At 34.3% G+C, this 17,958-nt stretch overlaps 1 protein-coding gene across 13 annotated transcripts in view; it reads right to left on the bottom strand.

The window, feature by feature from the left end:
• The window catches only part of MEF2C (myocyte enhancer factor 2C), a 125,619-nt gene that overhangs the window by 103,902 nt on the left and 3,759 nt on the right, over window positions 1-17,958 (bottom strand). For 3 of the 13 annotated variants that reach the window (XM_017729542.1, XM_017729539.1, XM_017729540.1), the window contains exon 1: window positions 17,001-17,512. The exons of 1 other annotated variant lie outside the window; for it this stretch is intronic. The gene's annotated coding sequence lies outside the window, so the exon portion shown is untranslated. Of the gene's footprint in view, window positions 1-5,384; window positions 5,631-7,804; window positions 7,856-17,000; window positions 17,520-17,958 lie in introns of those variants that run through there. 9 more of the 13 variants (XM_008630137.2, XM_017729532.1, XM_017729533.1 and 6 more) reach the window with 8 other exon arrangements.

Genomic DNA, 17,958 nt, shown 5'->3' with positions numbered 1-17,958 from the left:
GAACTGCTTTGTCCTCAGTCATATTAACACTGTCAGCATGTTTAAATTTTCTGAATAATGCAAAAAAAGTACACTAAAAATTACAGTACTTTTCTTCAAAATGATAAATTTATAATTAAAGCACTGTCTGTATTTTTGCCAAGGACAAATTGTAACAGAAACAGAGGCCATAATAGAATTGACCATAAAATTTATTACTGACATTTTTGTATATTGAGTATTGTGATGGGATTAAAAATTACTCATTTTTAAGGTATCTCTTGCACTGCATTGATGCAGTTCTGAGATTCTGAGACAAGCTTCTGAGATTTAAGCAGGTGGAGTGCGACTGTATACCACAGCAAAGTCTGTATGCCTTGTAAGAGTCAGTGGTCAGCCCTGTCTCCATCCAGACAGTCCCCTTCTCTCTTATACTGTGGATAAGTATAATTTTTTCTTGAGTTATGTGTTTCTCCTGCATCTGGGGGCAAACAGATTTAAAAAAGGATATGTGTATTTTTATAAGGAAAAAAATTCCCCGTACAAACAGTGCTTTCAGAAGGGCCGTACTGGCCCAAACTATCATTACTGGTGAAGAACCCAGCTCTATGAATAATACATTTTTGAGGCCAGCTCACATCACAAAAATAGGCTGTTTCTGCTCATGAAAAGTGCACATCTAGCCTGACACAGGTAAAAAATCTGCTTCGGCCAACTAGAGAGGGTGATTCTCCCATTGGAAACATGCTATTGGCAAGGCACTGGAAAGTATTTTCAAGGGAAAAAGCCCCAACTATCCTACTTTGTAAACAGCAAGAAAATGTAATCTTATAACATTAATTTTATCCTAATTTTCCAGTGTATAATCATACATAAAACTGATACCTTTAATGATATCTGCAAGTTATTTATGTTACTATTCAAGTGTAAGATGGAAATATGTACAAGATTTACTGACCTATTCTATATATTGTTTTATCTGAAGATATGCAAAACTATCACTTAAGTATCAATATTTATTTTTGAAACATTACTGGGAGTCTGAAAATGTTAGTCCCTATTCAGCAGTGGTGAAAATAAATGGAATACAAAGCTAAGTGCTCTATTTTATGTAAACTAAAATCCGAAGCACCTATGAAAAAGCAGCTCTCAGCCTATTGTTTTTCTGCTAATTTTACCAGTTTTCTTATGGTTTTTAGTTGTTTCTTTGTTTGTTTTTCCATGGAAAATGATCAGCTGTGTAAAATGAAGAAAAAACTGAAACATCCTCTTTATTTCATCTTCTTACTTGCAAAGCATCTACAGCTAAGATCAGCACTGATGTCTGAAACAGAATCTGAAACTGCTTAATGTATAGAACAGAGTTCTATATAGTAGGTCTTCAGCTTTGGAATTTATCATCTAATTTGTCCAGTCTGGAAGTGTATAAATTTCATCTTTTTTATCACATCAGATTCCAAGTAAGATCATGAAATACCAGGCAAACGGTTTTGAGATTCTGGCACTTAGCATTTAGATCTAAAAGCAATATATTGCTATGCTAGCTGCAGTTCCTTTTGTTTTTGTTTTTATTTTTGGGGGGAGGGTGTTTGGGTTTTTTTTGTTTGTTTGTTTGTTTTGGCTTTTTTTTTAAACAAAGGTAGCATAGTCAATATGCTTAAATTTAAAACAGAGTGGTACTCTTTCATTTGGTCTTTGCCATCTTTCTTGACACTTCAGATAAAAATTAATTCTTGTGACAAATACCAGGATAGAAGTTCTAGTCTTTTACAAATGTATTAAATTACTCCTTTCACTTCTTGCTGCCCAAACAACTAATAGGTGTGTTGTAATCAGGGTCTTAAAGGGTAATAGCTAAGTGGTAATGATATTTGTTGAGTTGAACTGAGCCTAGTAATCAAGGCATAGAGGTAGCAAATGAAATCATCTAAGGACCTTATTTTCTCTGTCTTCTTTTTACATTATATGTCATAACTGATACACCAATAGTATTTGTCTCCTAAAAATGCCCATATTACGAATCGCATCCTAAAGTAATTTTAGGACTAATTAAAAAGTTGACATTAATTCCAGAAACCTTGAAGGTCTAGCTTGTAATAGACCCCCGCAAAATACAAAAATGCTCACCTCAAAAAACATGAAAAAAATTAAAAATATTATAATGAAAAACAGGGTTACAGTCATTTTCTAATTCAACCTGTCTATAAAATCAAGAGAAATTATGTTTGGTATTCTTACATTTATTTTTTTGATACTGGCATACACCAACATATATAAAAGCACATACGAAGAACCCACTAAAAAATACTGTATTTCTAACCCATAATACAGAGGATTTTAAGTCTAGAACAATAGAAGAAAGTCATTCACTTTATGTAGCAGCTGTATATATGTGAAGAAAGAACACCATGTGATTATGGACTGATTATTTTTATGAGGTCTAACTGTGAAGAGACATTTTGACAGTTTTATTTACAGTTTAAGGCATACCCAGCAGCATGTAATCATAGTTTGAAAACCATATATATTTGTATAAAAAGCACACACACATATATAGAGAAATGTACGTACGTATAAATATATGTACATATTCATAAGAAACAATTTTACAAAAAACCCACAAGCCCAGTTAACCCGTCAGTCTGCCATTGTAGCATAGTTCCAGGTAGCCTTTTTAGCATAATACCCTATTAATGGCACAAAACCAAACACCTATGTGAGGGACAACAGCGTGAATTGAGAGTCGTAAGAATATTAAAGGCATTTCCCAAAATGAAATAGTGTTTAAAAATATGTCCTGAAAATACAGATAAACTTTCTTTAAATATATTTAATTTATGTTAATGTATATATATAGCTATTTCAAAGCCAGCCAAGGCACTAGACTCACTACACTAGTTGTCATGTTAGGGAATTAATGGAGATTCTAGCTGTTGAAGATTTTTTTTCCCTTAGCTGTAGAGTAAAAAAAAGGAAGCCAGAGCCATCAACCCATCCAAACAAAGTACAGTTCAAAGAGAAAATTTAGATCAAAATAAAAGAATTACAGACAACATCAGCTTGTAAAGCAAATTCTGTTTTTTAATAAACATGTAGAGTGCCCATACACATTTAACATTAGTGGTTTTTTAATGGCTTAGGCTGTAACCTTAGTAGCCCAGTGTGGAAAGTGCTGTTGTCATCCCTGCTTTCGTTGGGATAGAGGTAGAAAGCAGCAAAGAAGGAACACAAAATTTGAGCTATTGATTAATTTTGTCTTTGGTGAAGACAATGGGAACACCCCGGCATCCAATAAACAGTATTTGTCTGGTTAGATACTTTCCATAAAGTTTAATTACTTACACCAAGTCTTACTGAACACTGAGAAGAACAGCAAGACATTTGTAATAGTAAAAAATCTTCATTTCTTTCCATCTATTTTCTTTTTTATTATCCTGTTTGTTCATGCTGTTAAGTCCAAAGGTAGAGCTGCTCATTAATGTGTGTTTGCAAAGCATCATGCACAATAGGCCCTAATCTCTGTTAGGACCTGTTACCACAATATCACAATAAGTGATAATATTAAGGTTTAGAGCTTTTTTTCTGTAGGCAATGAAGTAAAAAAATTCATTTTTTGATTTGTTTCTACTCAGCCTCTTACTGAATAGAACTTTGCATGAGAAGGAGCACACATCTCCTTATACAAAATCCTTTTCTATAATTCACATATATCCAGGATACTTAAGAGTCCCCATCTTTGGATGATCAGGATTATTTATAGATTGGAAAATTTGTATTTATATTATAAAATTTAAAGGAAATACTATAATATTTTCTAAAATAGTTGGGAATAGCACATGTATTCCAGAATGGCCAGAATTACTGCCACCACTTGAAATTAGGTCTGTCAACATTCTGTGGTGATTTTATATATTCGTACTATTGGCAAATTTTAATTTTACTAAATAGGAATTTAAAAAGAAAGCTAAGATGTTAAACAAATACTCTGTTTAACCCAATGCAAAGTAGTCCGGATAAAATCCTATGACTGGACAATATGTAAAAAACCCCAAAAAGAATTAATTTCTTCTCAGTTACTTAGAAAAGAGAATCCTGTATAAGTGACTACAGCAGCATGTTCTGCCACATTTTTTTCATAAACTGAGTCCTGTCAATGACAGCAAAACAGATTGTGTGCATCTGCTGGGAATGAGCCAGATGACAGTGGAAGAAACACACATGGATACCTTGGCACAGCTACTAAAGAAGTAGAAGAACGGACAGAAAGAAGTAGAAAGCTCTGAACTTTAATTAAAATGGATTTCTAGCAAAAGTGAAGTTATCTAAGAGTCTGTTGCTTTGCTTTAGACTGTAATTCTCTAAAAGTCACTACATATTTATAGTCTACATTGCCTTGTTTACTCCCTATGGTACTTATATGGACACTGTTACTGCAGTGTCTGTGTCCCACAGAATTTGTCTCATAGAAATATCACCTCATTCTACAGACAGGGAATTGATGCATGAGCAAAGTGAAATCTTCACAGTGCTATAAAAGGGGTTCTGGAAGAATTAATTCCACACAGCCTAAATCCAGGCTGCCATTGTAGATGCTAGAATATCCTTCCTCTGCTTAGTTGTGCTCTCAGACAAAAGTAGCATTATATCTAAAATTGATACTAAGCAAATTGCCTGCTAGTACTCTAGCATTACAGGACTAGAGTGTCTGACAATATGAATTAGCATAAATGGTGATTGAGTCAGCTTTGCTCTTGCTGCTTGCATCTTCTCAAGTTTCACTTGAATATATGGATTGAGAATCCAAGATGGCTCTAAAAAGGATCACTGAGTTACAGTTGTCAGTACAGAACTGGCAACAAAAATAGTTGCAACTATGTATTCTCATATAAAAGGGGAACCTGATCTTCACTAATGGTTAAAAGTATTCTCCAGCTCTTGACTCATCATGGCACCAAAACAGCATGCTTTCTCCCTCCCTCCTCCTTCCTTCCTTCCTTCCTTCCTTCTAAAGAAAATAGTGTTCCAATAACAAGAACGTACTAACACTTCTGAATTTTACTCTGATGTTTTACACACTATTTTGTCTTATACAACAGGAATAAAATGGGACTGCCAATTGAGTAAAGACTAATACAGCATCTAATGTTCTGAGCACCTCAAGTAATGTGGAACATCTGGAATTCTCATGAGTCCAGCAGTCTCAGTATACATACTGTATATGTATACCATATACAGTGATTATTTGGTATTCTGGCAGTACTTCAGAATAACATTAGAAAAACGGAATGATTTGGACTTTATAAAACTCACACAGATCATTACATAATATAATTAACATCCAGCAGACAGAAGCTGAGGTATACTCTCCTAATTGGAGAAGAGCTCTAGAACAGCATAAAATGTACCTTCACATTCCATCTCTTTTCAGGATGTGTGAATGGCAAGCCTACATACGCAGACTTTAACCCCCAAGGGTGACTTAGAAAACTGCTTAAGTCTGCTTATAATGTTCTTGATCAAAGAAGTGGTAGATCTTTATACATTCTTCCCAAGATGGTCCAGAAGAGAAGATAAGAAGATCTTCTTTTGAAATGTTCTATTCAAATGGTATCTTTGTTTCTAATGAGTCTGGAAAAAGAGTCAGAGTGGAACTGAGAAAAAGAGGTGGATATTAATTAATAGCATGAAGTCTGTATATAAAGCAGTTTTTAGTAGGTCATTGAGTCAGTGAAGTTATGTTCGAATACATGAGCAAAGGACATAGTGCCATGTATTTACTTATATCTTAAATACTTTTACATAAATATATTATATGTGGATGTAAGTTCTCTTCGTATTTCTGAAATCAGAAGTTCCAAATTATAGTAAAAGAAAAGGAAACAGCAGCATGCTTTTATAACTTATGAGCTGCTCCATACTCTTGGATAAATACTAGTCAAGGCAGAATATCAGCGGAACTTTTTAACCAGAGTTGTTATTCTTCATTAATTCAAGCATAATAATGTGGTCAGGAAATTAGCTTTGGACTCACACCCACACATTCAACAGGCACATTAACTATACAAGAAACTGGCTGAAAGGGCATGCATGCTAGGCCACAAGGTCTTTCCTAAAGGACCACCCAAACTCTGCTGAAGATGAGAGAGAACATGCAAAAAATGGTTATTTTTGAACTACTTTTTCTCATATAGGTTTATTAAACACTCCTAGGTAGACTGAGAGATTTATCACACTCTGAAGCTGTACTTCTTGTCTCAGCCAACCCATAATCAATCCATTTCTCACTTACAGCATGCTCACTGTCCTCATATTCAAACACCTCTTCATATTTCTAACTCCTATCCTAGATTTCAGAACCTCATTAGCCATGGTATATCTCTGTTCAAAAACAAACTCAAATGGAAGAATGAGGTCACTAAAAATTATGAAATACTATCACAGAGGTGATTAAAATCTGGTTTTACATATTTAGATGAATGGACTTGCAAATTTAAAGATAAAATGAAAAGAACTTTTTCTTATACATTGCACTTTATAAAGTAAAACTTTTCAGACAATGCAATAGCAAAAATGGCATGGAATTTGTTGTTTAAACTAGTTTAAAGCTATATTACAGACTAGAAACACAGAAAGGCTTGCATTTTTTAGTAAGAGAGATAAAAGAGAACAAGAGACTTAAACAACAGGTAAGGAACTATGACATTCCAGGGAAACATGACTCAGTTACAGTCCTTCATTCAATTACTATTTCTTTATCTATACAAAAATGTAATGGCCTGACATTTGGAAGCGGAGAGTAGCTTTCTCCCAGAATATTCTACCACCAGTGGAAGACAGAATTTGCCATTAACTGCTCTATATTAAGGTTAGGAAGTCTTTCCAGTCAGATTTCTCAATTCTTGAATTTCTACTATAAAAATTAAACCAGTGTTTATAAAGGACTTACAGACTTAATCTAGGGTTGTGGATTCTGGTAGACAACAGGACACAGCAAAGTAAAACTTAAATTCCCCTTTTAGGTGTTGCCCTAAGTCCTCTCTAATTTTTTTAGTAAGTCCCAGCACAAATTTAAGGTTCTAATAAAGTTGATTATTTCATTCAACTGAGGCATTGCATAATGAACTTGCACCAAAAAAAAAAAGTATGCAGTTCCAATTAAAATTTACATTTAGGGGTTCTGATTCCCTTCTCTTACACTGTATATATTAAGCTGTTGTTCACTTCTGCGCTTCACTTGCAATTTTTTTACCTCACATCTGTTGCCTCAAATAAAGTTCATGTATCTCTTGGGAGATGATAATTACTGAATTGTACATTAAGAATAAACATATATTTTTTAAATGCTCCCATTATTTTTAGGTTTTGGAATTCATACTGAAGGATTCTCCTCCCTGGTCTTAGAAATTGTAACCAATGGGTTACATGTGGTGCTGGCAATTATTACATTCAAGAAACTTGTTCAAAATTTGGAGCACACTTTGAAACGGAATGTGCCTTATGTTCACTTTTTCAGTAGAAAACCTGTATTTTAGTTTTAGATATCTAGTTTAGATCATGAGATATTCAAAATGGTCTTTGTGAATGGACATAATAGTGGGTATTGATTTAACTATTCTGCATATAAGAATAGGATTTAGACCAACATATGAAAATAGAATGGTGATGATTCTTTCTTTCACAAATTATCATCATCAGAATCTCACAAAACTATATGTCTTTAGACTCCTTGTGATCTTAAAGAGGCCTTTTTGATATATCCACATTGTATTTTGAATTTGTATCTATCAAGCATGGGACCTGTATTTTTAGGTGATATTTAACTCACAGGGCAATTTTCTGATCCATTAGTGAAACAATTTTCTCTTTCTGATCACATCTGGAAAACAATAAAGCAAGAAGAGCGAATGAATACTTTCTTCCTGACTATTCTTAAAATTACTTTTTATCTGAAATCTGTAGAAGCGTTACTCAGTGGCCCGTTGGAGTATTCAAATAAGTAGTGGTCTCATGACAGGTTTGCTTGTAATCATATACATTTTTATGTATATAAAAATGTTAGAACGGAGTGCTACTGTTTTACACTAGTGACTTCTAGAGACTTGTAACAGAAAGCAGCTCAAGAAAATCACCATTTGTCCAGATATGCGACAAGTACTGCTCCTAAAAACAGACCAGAATATCTTTCTTTTTATGTCATGTCTCTTTGCGGAATAAGATATTGCTTCATACTGTTATTTATTGACAAAAAAAAGTTAAATAAAAAAACACGTCCTGCCTCCATTGAGAAATCCTTGCCCTGTCAGTTATGTATATTATTATGCAATTAGGAACATGGGGAAGAAATCCTAATAGCTTTAGAATTGTGATGCAAAATTAGTAATTTTTCTATTGCTTGCTTTGTACCTGTCATAGGATTTACATTATGCCTATCACCACTGCCTATCACCCCTTACGCAATTTTTAAAAATATGAAATTCCAGAAAAGATAGCACCCAGGAAGGATGCTTTCTAGATGACTATTTTGCAGGTCACCACTGAATGTAATACTAAGCCTGTGACAATTTCTACTGGAAGCATAACTGAACTAAATGCAAGGTTCTGGATGAGGATTTAAGTACTGAAACATGTACTGAAAATAGATTCTCATTTCACTTTGTCAATAACAATTTTTGGAAAACCCACAAAAATATTAGTCCCACTTGCATGCCAATATTACAGGATATGTAGAATATTCTTCTGTTTCTATCCTATGCATAATCTTTTTTACTGCAGCCTCAAAAATAAAATAGAAACACCAGATCCTATTGTTTTCCTTGTGAAGATATGCAGATTTCTACCTACCCAGGATACAGGTACAACTGTGGGAAGTTCTGCTTCAATTAAGTAGCTTGCCAATCATTTAATCATGTTTTAAGGATAAACTGAAAAACTATTTTCTACTTAACATACATTTTAAATGTAAATCCATATTATTTCCAATTGATAACCATTCATCATATAGCTAAGAGTACTAGTAATCCAACTAACCTAGGCTATATTTTTTTAAATGTGTATACTCAAGAACATGAATGAAATTTGTTTTAGTTTTAAATGACCATACCAGTTCATAGGCTCTTACCAACATTTATGGTCATATTTATAATTTCTAAAATTTGTATATATGTGTTTTGGATAAAGTTATACATTTTGTATGCCACTGCATGGATGCGTTTTCTGGCCCAGTATTCTGAAATAAAAAAATGTGTCATGAAGAAGTTTAGTAAGTATGCAAATTCACACTTATTTCATAGATTGCACTGGGGTCATAACACAGAATTTTTCTCATTCCTCTGCTATATCAGTTCCTTGTCTCCATCACAACACATAAACAAGATGAAGGAAAAACAGATGATTTCTCCAAGACTGTCGGTAAAACAGGTTCTCATCAAATACTGTTCAAAAGATCATTCCTTACAACTATACGATTTATTTCAATCAACAGTCATTAAGACCACTGCCCTATGTCTACAACAGTTAAAGATTATTCACAGCAAGATTAATTAAATACACTTCAACAGGAATTTTTAATGAAAAAATTGTCCAAGATTAATGTTTTAAGTTTGGCTATCATGTATTGTCCACTCTCCTCCATTTATATCCCATCTTACCAAATAGACCATATCCACATTCCTCTTAATCTTCCTAAAGGCCTTCTTCTTTTGCAGTTCTCCCACTTATCATACTCAGTATAGGCAGAAACACATTCAGGACACAGATAGACAGACATAAAGCAGCCCTGAGGCTAAGTCTAGAGAACATACTGTCTCCTGCTGGTTTCACAGAATATCCCCAGACCGTATTAACATTTTTTATAGTAGTTGCCTAGGCATTCCCATGGGATATGGCAATCAGAGGGGAATTCTTGGCAGTAGAAGCGTGAAGCTAAATGCCAGTCTGAAGGGGATATATGGGCCAGCATTATAGGATGGTCACAGAACCTCAGTGTCCTGTTGTTTCTCTGCAATGTCCTCCTCTCCTAGCTCCCATCTTTAGGGACAACTTTTTCCATGAAGTCCATATTGAATATTTAAATGAAAAGTGCTGCAGTCAAGCTTCTTACAGTGTGAATATCTTCTGAAACATTACAATTTCTCTGATGATTTAACAATATCTACCCTATCTGGTTAAAAGAATGCACAACTTTTTCAAATATAATGTCATATCAAAATATATTTTTCACTAGGGGGAAGAACCTATTCAAAATCACATAAATAGCACATGCTACTGTGTTACTTGGTTTTTTATACTACTAAAATTAATGTACCACGTGGACAATGTTCTGCACTTTGTGGACTTGTGCAGATGTGTTTTATAAACAATTTCACAATCCTCCCTTCTTGCCCTTTGTACATACTTTGCTAACAGTTATTGATTGACTACTTAAAAGTAAATAGTGAAATTTAACTGAGCATGGTTTCCACAAGTGGCATGCACCCTATATCTATAAAAGCAAACATAAATAATGTTTTTTCTAATTCAGTTCACTTACATCTTTTGATTACAGTATAAGAAATAAAAGATGGTAATATTTAAGGTGAATTCCTGCGCTGGTATTTGGTTAATAATTTTTATTATAAACTTCACCTAATCAATTATATAGTTGAAGAAAATAGAGTAAGATAAGACTTGTTAGATTTGAATCTAAGTTTTGTATCAGCTTATAACCTGGGAAAAGCAGACAGAGTAGCTTTATACCATCTGCTCAATTCTGTCCTTAATCTGTGGGCTGCCTTATGGTTAACTTAAACGAAGGCAGCAGATACTGACTGACTTTCCAGGACCAACTGTACTGGCCAAGATCTCTGGAGCTCTCTTCATTCAAAGTCTTGCAGGCTTCCAATATCGGGGAAGGTGCCAGAAGGCAGAAATAAGTACATCTACCCTGCTGGAGCAGGTAACTGCTAAAGCACCTGTTCGGAGGATTACAAAAGGAGCATAGTCTATCAGACCTCACTGGTGTGATTACTGAATCCATATTGTCACTGAGTATATTACAGTGTTAAAATAATTCTCAGACAATTTGTCCAGAACTTGTTCTAAGTCAGATAACACACATGTAGGCTTTCCTAGGACATATTTCTGCAATCTAAATGTATTCAGTTGTTTAAAAAAAAAAAAAAAAAGGCTGGGTGGGGTTTTCTTTGGCAAAATTTTGGAGTATCAGTCCTACAATTGAAATGACTCAAAGATTCTTTTTCATTATGCTTCCCTCTATTTTTCTTCCACATTTGCTTTCTCTTTACAATGGAAGTTGCAATGTAGCTATATCAGAAAATTATATCAATAGCATGTTAGCTTTCCTGGCAGAATACCAGGTGTCATTTGCATACTTTGAAACACTTTCAAGATGCGAGAAAGTTTAAAGGCTAGGCTTCTATGTGATGTTTCTTGGGTTAAATAAATGACTGATCTCAAAAAGATCTCTTTGCACTTTAAAACTACTGGGAGAAAAAATTTATATTAACAGGGCTGATGGCAAAACACAATCCTAAAATATGCGTTTTTTAAATATTCTAAAATCAAATACTAATTCCCAATACCAAGATCTGCATATATAGATTTAACTCTCTGCATTCAGTCATAATCTTTCTGTAAGCAGGCACCTAAATTTACCATATGTACATTGAGAAGAACACACAAATTTTTATGACCCATATTAATGCTTAAACTTTGATTTTTTAATTGCAAACTGACTTTACTTTGTTTTAAAATGTCCTGAATAGAATAAGTACCAAGGAATTTCATTGCTTTTCTTGGAAGTCTTAGAATAATGGTTTTATTTCCAATTCAATTTTCATTAACTTGATCTCACACTTTAGATAAAACTGTGCCACTAAATTGTGCCAGAGTATGCTCAGACTTGGCTGCTTCTTTATCATTAGAAGAGCATACCCGACAGATCCAATATAGAGCTGAGGTCCATAGGTTTTGTTTTGTCACAATGATGCTAGCTAACTTTTTGAAAATTAAACTCTCCTATAAAATAAAAGGTAAAAAATTCTACTGTTGTATGATAGAGAATGTGGTTTTTTGTGGCATTCAGGAGTTACATGACCAGACTGCTGTTGTAAGAAAAGGACACTGTCTTTACCACTTCAAGATCCAACTCAGTATTTTACGTACATGAATCCTTTATCAGAAGTACTGATAATCCATACATACATACAAAGGAGCAAGGTGTACCTGTTGTGAATTTGAAAACTGTCTTAATACAGTTTTCTTGCTTATTCAACAGTAAAATAATCAGGAACAGCTACAAAATATGATAACTATTCTTTGAGGACTGTAGTCAGTGTGTATGTCTCAGGCCAGTGTTTTTTGTCTTGTGGCTGTGAGGTCCCTTAGTATATTTCAAACGTTTCTATAACTGCATTAATCGCCTACTTTGAAGGGCTTGCTTTTCAAAGCATTATGCTAGCAAATCTTTAAAATTCCCATTTGAGCTTAATAAGACATTGTTGAGAAATTTGTTTAATGTACATAGGAAACAAAAGGAAAAAAAGAAAATGTACTCTATATAACTTAAACTTTTCAAAACACAGCTAGGCAAAGCTATAATGAAAGAAACTAAAAATGTACCTCCAGTATGCATTAAAATGAGACATCTGAATTTATGCGAGTTTCCTGCCTGATTACAATAAAACATACAAAATTAAATACATAAATATTAATTTTATGTACCACACAAGATGAAGAAAATGAAAGAACAATGTTTACATTTATGGTTGACTCATTAGTGTTTTATTATGTGAAACACTAGGAGGCATCAGTTGGGTAAAAAAAGTAGTTCTTTTGAAAAATGCTAAGAAATTACCATAGAAGTTATCAGCTTTCTACTTTCATACTTCTAAATGTTAAAGGCTGTATGTTATAACTAAATTGTGCAAATAGGAAAAACTCTTTATTCTCACTGATAAATGACATATTTGATAATACAGGGACAGCACTTAATTTCTTGGCTATTTTCAAATCAGACTGCACACACGCGACACAATAGTTTTACAACACATTACATTTAAAAAATAATAGAATAAAGTAAGATGGTTTAGTTGTGTATAATTTTTGCTAAACCTGCAAAGCCCTGGCACATTTTAGGCACTCTTCTCTGCTTGTAAGCTCTTAATAGGGTTAAGTGCTGCGAATTTAGTATAGTCCTAGGCACTTTTTAGAGCCCAGGCACTTTTTAAGTGCTAGGCACTTTTAAGAACTTTTAATTGTGATTACAGGATATTATCTAGAGAAGCATATTTTTAAACAAATCCCAGAACAATAATCTACTACATTTTAATTTTAATTCCCCATAGTGGTGTATTAAACATGTTTTATAAAGTTGGTGTAACAATGCTACAAGTGGCTGTACTTTCACTATAAAGTCATACAAATCCACTAATGTCAAAATTGAGCTTTCCTTGCTTCAAATTGCCCTTAACAATGACTAAGCAATAGAGTTATAATTGTCTCATACAATAATCACTTAAAATTGAAGTGTGCCTTGCTATGCAGCAGCAATCAGCTTTTATCTCTGCCCAATCAAAACGACATGTGAACTGCCTAATCCTCTTTTCTAAGGCACATAAGACTTTGTTGCCACTGTTGGTTTTGCGAATCGCCCCTATAAGCTGGTCTGATTTCCTAAAGATGACAGATCTCAGTGAATAGACAAGCTCTGCTGCACTGCAGTCAATGAGACAGTGACATTAAAGTGGAGGGCTGAAGACACTAGCTTTTAATCACCTGTCCACATGTACATTGATCATCAGTTCTAAGAAAATGACCTTAAAGTTGGTCAGAGAACTCAAATAATTACTTCTAAAAATAGTTTAAAAACGCAGGTTTTCAAATTTTCACTTGTACCACCAGTGTTTGCTGACCAAAGTTCTTCTGAATCCATTTTGCTTCTGAACCAGGATGCAAAATTCTATTTTCATCCTTTTCAAATACCAGAATTTTAACTCTGCTGCTAAGCTTGAAGTTTTCTAGCTTTTGGAATTAAATATATAATTTTTAAAATATTTTGTACCAAGTCATTACAGAGAATAAATGAGGATATACAAAATCTCTCTACTGATATCATATAGCGAAATTAAAAAACTTAGAATACATCACAAATATAAGTGTTTCGGTTATTATTCAGAATGCTGAAGCAAGGACTATTAACTCTTTGAAATTACATAACACCTTATGTAGATTAATTTCCATCATCAGGGTTTTCGAAAAAATACCACTACACCTTACTTGATTTTTGGAATCATTATCATGTAATTTTGAATAACAATATCAAACAGGTAAAAATGGATCACAGTGTATCAAACACCAAGCATTTTTTCTTTCAAGAACATAATAGAAATTAATGACTTCTTCCTTAATGAAATAACTTTAGCTGTCCCTGAAGATGAACGAAACTATCCTGGTGAACAACAAATTTACCTGTTATAGAGAAAAGTAAAATTAAAGAAATTAAGTTGGCAAAAGTATTCTATTCACAACTCCTTCCCAGTTCCTAAGTTTCTATATAATTACTTTAATCTACTGAATAATGAGTTACCAAAGTATCTCTTAGTCAAACTTTTGTGAGAAGCTTTGGGAAGCTTCATTTCTCTTTGTCTATAATATTTTAGGTGTTTTAAAAGACAGAACCATTTAAGAAAGTTACCTCTGGTTTTCAATATACATGTTGCAGGTAGATGAAAGGTTTAAAAAAAGGAAGAAAAATTTCCTGATCCCGTATTGGAAGAAAATTCACAGTAAGAAAGTATTTGCATGAATTTCCTTATTATGGTCCAAAACTTGAAGCTCAGGAACATAACTGTAAAAAACGTAACCTCCCAAACTATTCATCATTTACTACCAATTTTAATAAGGCTCTTAAACTTAATTTTCCCTTTTTGTTGGTCAAATAATCTTAAGAAGATACAGACAGTATCTGATCCCTGTATGCTTTTAGAGGACATTGAAAGTGACATTCTTTACATCTTTGTCCTGTGAAAGCTTTGGGACAGGCGAGAGGTTTAGTCTCTTTGGGTCCTGCTCCTGTAAATTGTTATCTCTGTGACTTGCTCGTTTTCACACAAGTAGTCTCAGCATTGCCAGCAGGACTAGTTGTGTAAGAACTGCTTGCATGAAAGAACCTTTCCAAGTTCAGGTCCCAGAACCATCTTCTCATACTACATAGAGCATATTAGTATAAATATATATGAACAAGTTTTTCAAATAAATGTATGTGTACAACCAGGAACATAGACACCTGGAACTAAGGGCCATTGTCTTAAGTTGTTCTTCAAGGAATTTTTCTGTTACTTCCAAAAGAACACAACTGTGGGCAGAGATTTCAGTGTTATGAATTGAATGTTATGTTATGAATTATGTACTCATTAATACAGAAAGAATAATATAATGGGTATTTTAAGAAAACTGATAAAGTAAGAAAGTTTTGCAGGTTTTGGATTTAATGTAAGGTAATTGAAATTCTGTAATAAGTATAGTTCACAAAATAACAAATCCCCAGAGAAACCATTTGTCTTATCATTTGAATGGAAAATCAGTACATATGCAATACAGAAGTGCTGTAGTACTGGTTCACAGGTGGTAATATTTCCATGCCTTGCCCAGCATCTAGGGATTAGTTATTACACTCCATATAAACATCTTTACTCTTCAAACACAATAGCCAGGAAAGCGCTAATGAAAGAAATGTAATCACAATTACATCTAAAACAATTGGCTTATCATTCATCTTATAATCATGTTAAAGTAAAGATATGAAACTAGGACATTTGCCATTAAGGTGATGGTCAGATATGTGCAGGGAAAATTTTGTGTCAAAGCAATTATTTTCTGATCACCAGCAAAGTATCGGTAAAGTGCTTTTCTTTGTTTAATTCTCTTAAATCTGTAGTCTTAAATTGTGTATTACAGTATTTATTTAAGTATGCAATTATTTGGTAATAATAATCATTATATACAATAAAGAAAATAGAAATTTTCTATAAAAGACAATGCTTAGGTACCCACAATGATTCATTAGATTTTGTTTTGCACCACACTTCATTGCTTTTTTTGTTAATCATTATTATTATTATTTATTATTATTATTATTATTTTCTCTCTCTTTTTTTTTTTTTTTTGAAATGGGATTATTAGCTTATCTTTATACTTGTTTTGTTTTTCAGGCTGACAGAAAGTCACACTAAGTTTTATGGGAAATACTAAGTATTATAATAAAGTAATGCAACAATAATCTCGTAAGTCTCTCATGTACATTAAACTTTAAGTTAGCCTATAAGCGATTAGCCTGTACTGCAACTACACCAGCTAGTTATGTAATTCTGATTATCTCTACTCCTTTTTGTTAAAAAATTTAAAGATTACTCAAAGTACTGTGTAAAGACCAAAGCATGCTATTCCAAAAGTGGTTTGCAGCCCATGACTTAAGTTCCCACATAAATACAAGGGGTCTTTCCATCTCAAATGTAAGTAATTCAGATGAAAGATGCACAAAGTTAAACACTTGCAAGCATGCACTACCTAAACTGAGGACTGAAGAGCCTGTGGTACCACGAAGTTTAAGAGCATTTCACTGAAACCTGTTTGTTTCCTTAGTCTGATAAATCAGAGTGCAAGCACTACAAGGTCATAGCTTTTAAATCAACTAAGAGCTATCTAAATCAAATAAGCTTCCAATACTTCATAATATCAAGCACATAAATTATGTAAACTAACTTCATCAAAGTTAAAACACTTATGACACTGATAGAGACAAGTCCGCAGTAATTTACTAGACAGAGATTTAACTATGTTACTTGTCTAACAAGTTACTTTTAAGCAACTGCACAATCACACACTGAAAAGCCTGCAAGCAATCTCAGTCCCAGTTCACATAAAATGACTGATACATTCTTCAAACGGTGATAGGAAATGTACCTAGGGTTTCTGTACCATGCCCACTATATTTCATTCCGACGCTGAATTTCACATGTACTTACATTATAAACAGTTAGCCGTTTGGCTGATCAGACTAGTCCTTCAGATATTTTTCTTTCATAGGAAAAAGAAAAAATCCCTTTACTTCTTCCAGCCTTAAATATTCACCACCTGGTTCAACATGCAGCCGCCTTGAATCACACACACAACCTTCAAAGTCAATCCAATAAGCAGCCAGAAGATGCCTGGGGTGTGTGTGTGTGTGTGTGTGTGTGTGTGTGGTGCGCGTGTGTGCGCGGCGTGGAGGAGGAGAAAGTGGCTGAGCTGCTGGTCGGATTAAAAGTAACCGGACTCGTCCTGAGATCGTCCAGGAAGGAAGTGACAGCAAGCGAATGGGAAAAGGCGAACAGCTCACAGCCTTTGTAACATCGCGGAGGGGAAGGGGGAGGCGAGAAAGGGATTCAAACTACACGCCAGATGAGGCGTCCTTTTCTGCTTTGCTTTCTTCCTCCCTTTTCTTCTCTTTCTCCGCGTTTCTATTTCTCTCCCTCTCCCACAATCCCAAACGAATGACTCTCTCCTCCCGAGACGGAGAAATAACCAGTTTCACTCTTGCAAAAAAGGGGGCGGGATCAGATCCCGAAAGCGTTTTAATAAAACAAACATAGAGCAGCAGCAGCAGCGGCAGCAGCTCCTTGCCCCTCTAGTCTAAACTAGATTGATAAATTGCTCCACTACACTACTTTAATTATGTATATGGTATGCAGAATAAATCATCGAGCATCAGCACCTCAATCAAGCACTTTTAAAATGATAATTGCATCTTGGGTGAATCAATCTTTCCATTCCTGACATTTTGCTAATTTTAGTTTTACGGTGGGGGTAATGGCATATGCCACACGCAAACCTAATGACATCTTTTATTATACAAAGCGAAGACAAGGCGGCGAGCCGGTGCGTGTTTTCCCCCTCCTGGCGAGGTACCGCCGCGTGCGGGGGCTGGCAGGAAGGGGGGGGGGG

This window comes from Corvus brachyrhynchos, unplaced genomic scaffold, assembly GCF_000691975.1.
Source record: "Corvus brachyrhynchos isolate BGI_N302 unplaced genomic scaffold, ASM69197v1 scaffold213, whole genome shotgun sequence".
NCBI lineage: Eukaryota > Metazoa > Chordata > Aves > Passeriformes > Corvidae > Corvus > Corvus brachyrhynchos.
The sequence above is the reverse complement of the archived record's forward strand: the minus strand, read 5'-3'. Positions and strand labels throughout refer to the sequence as shown.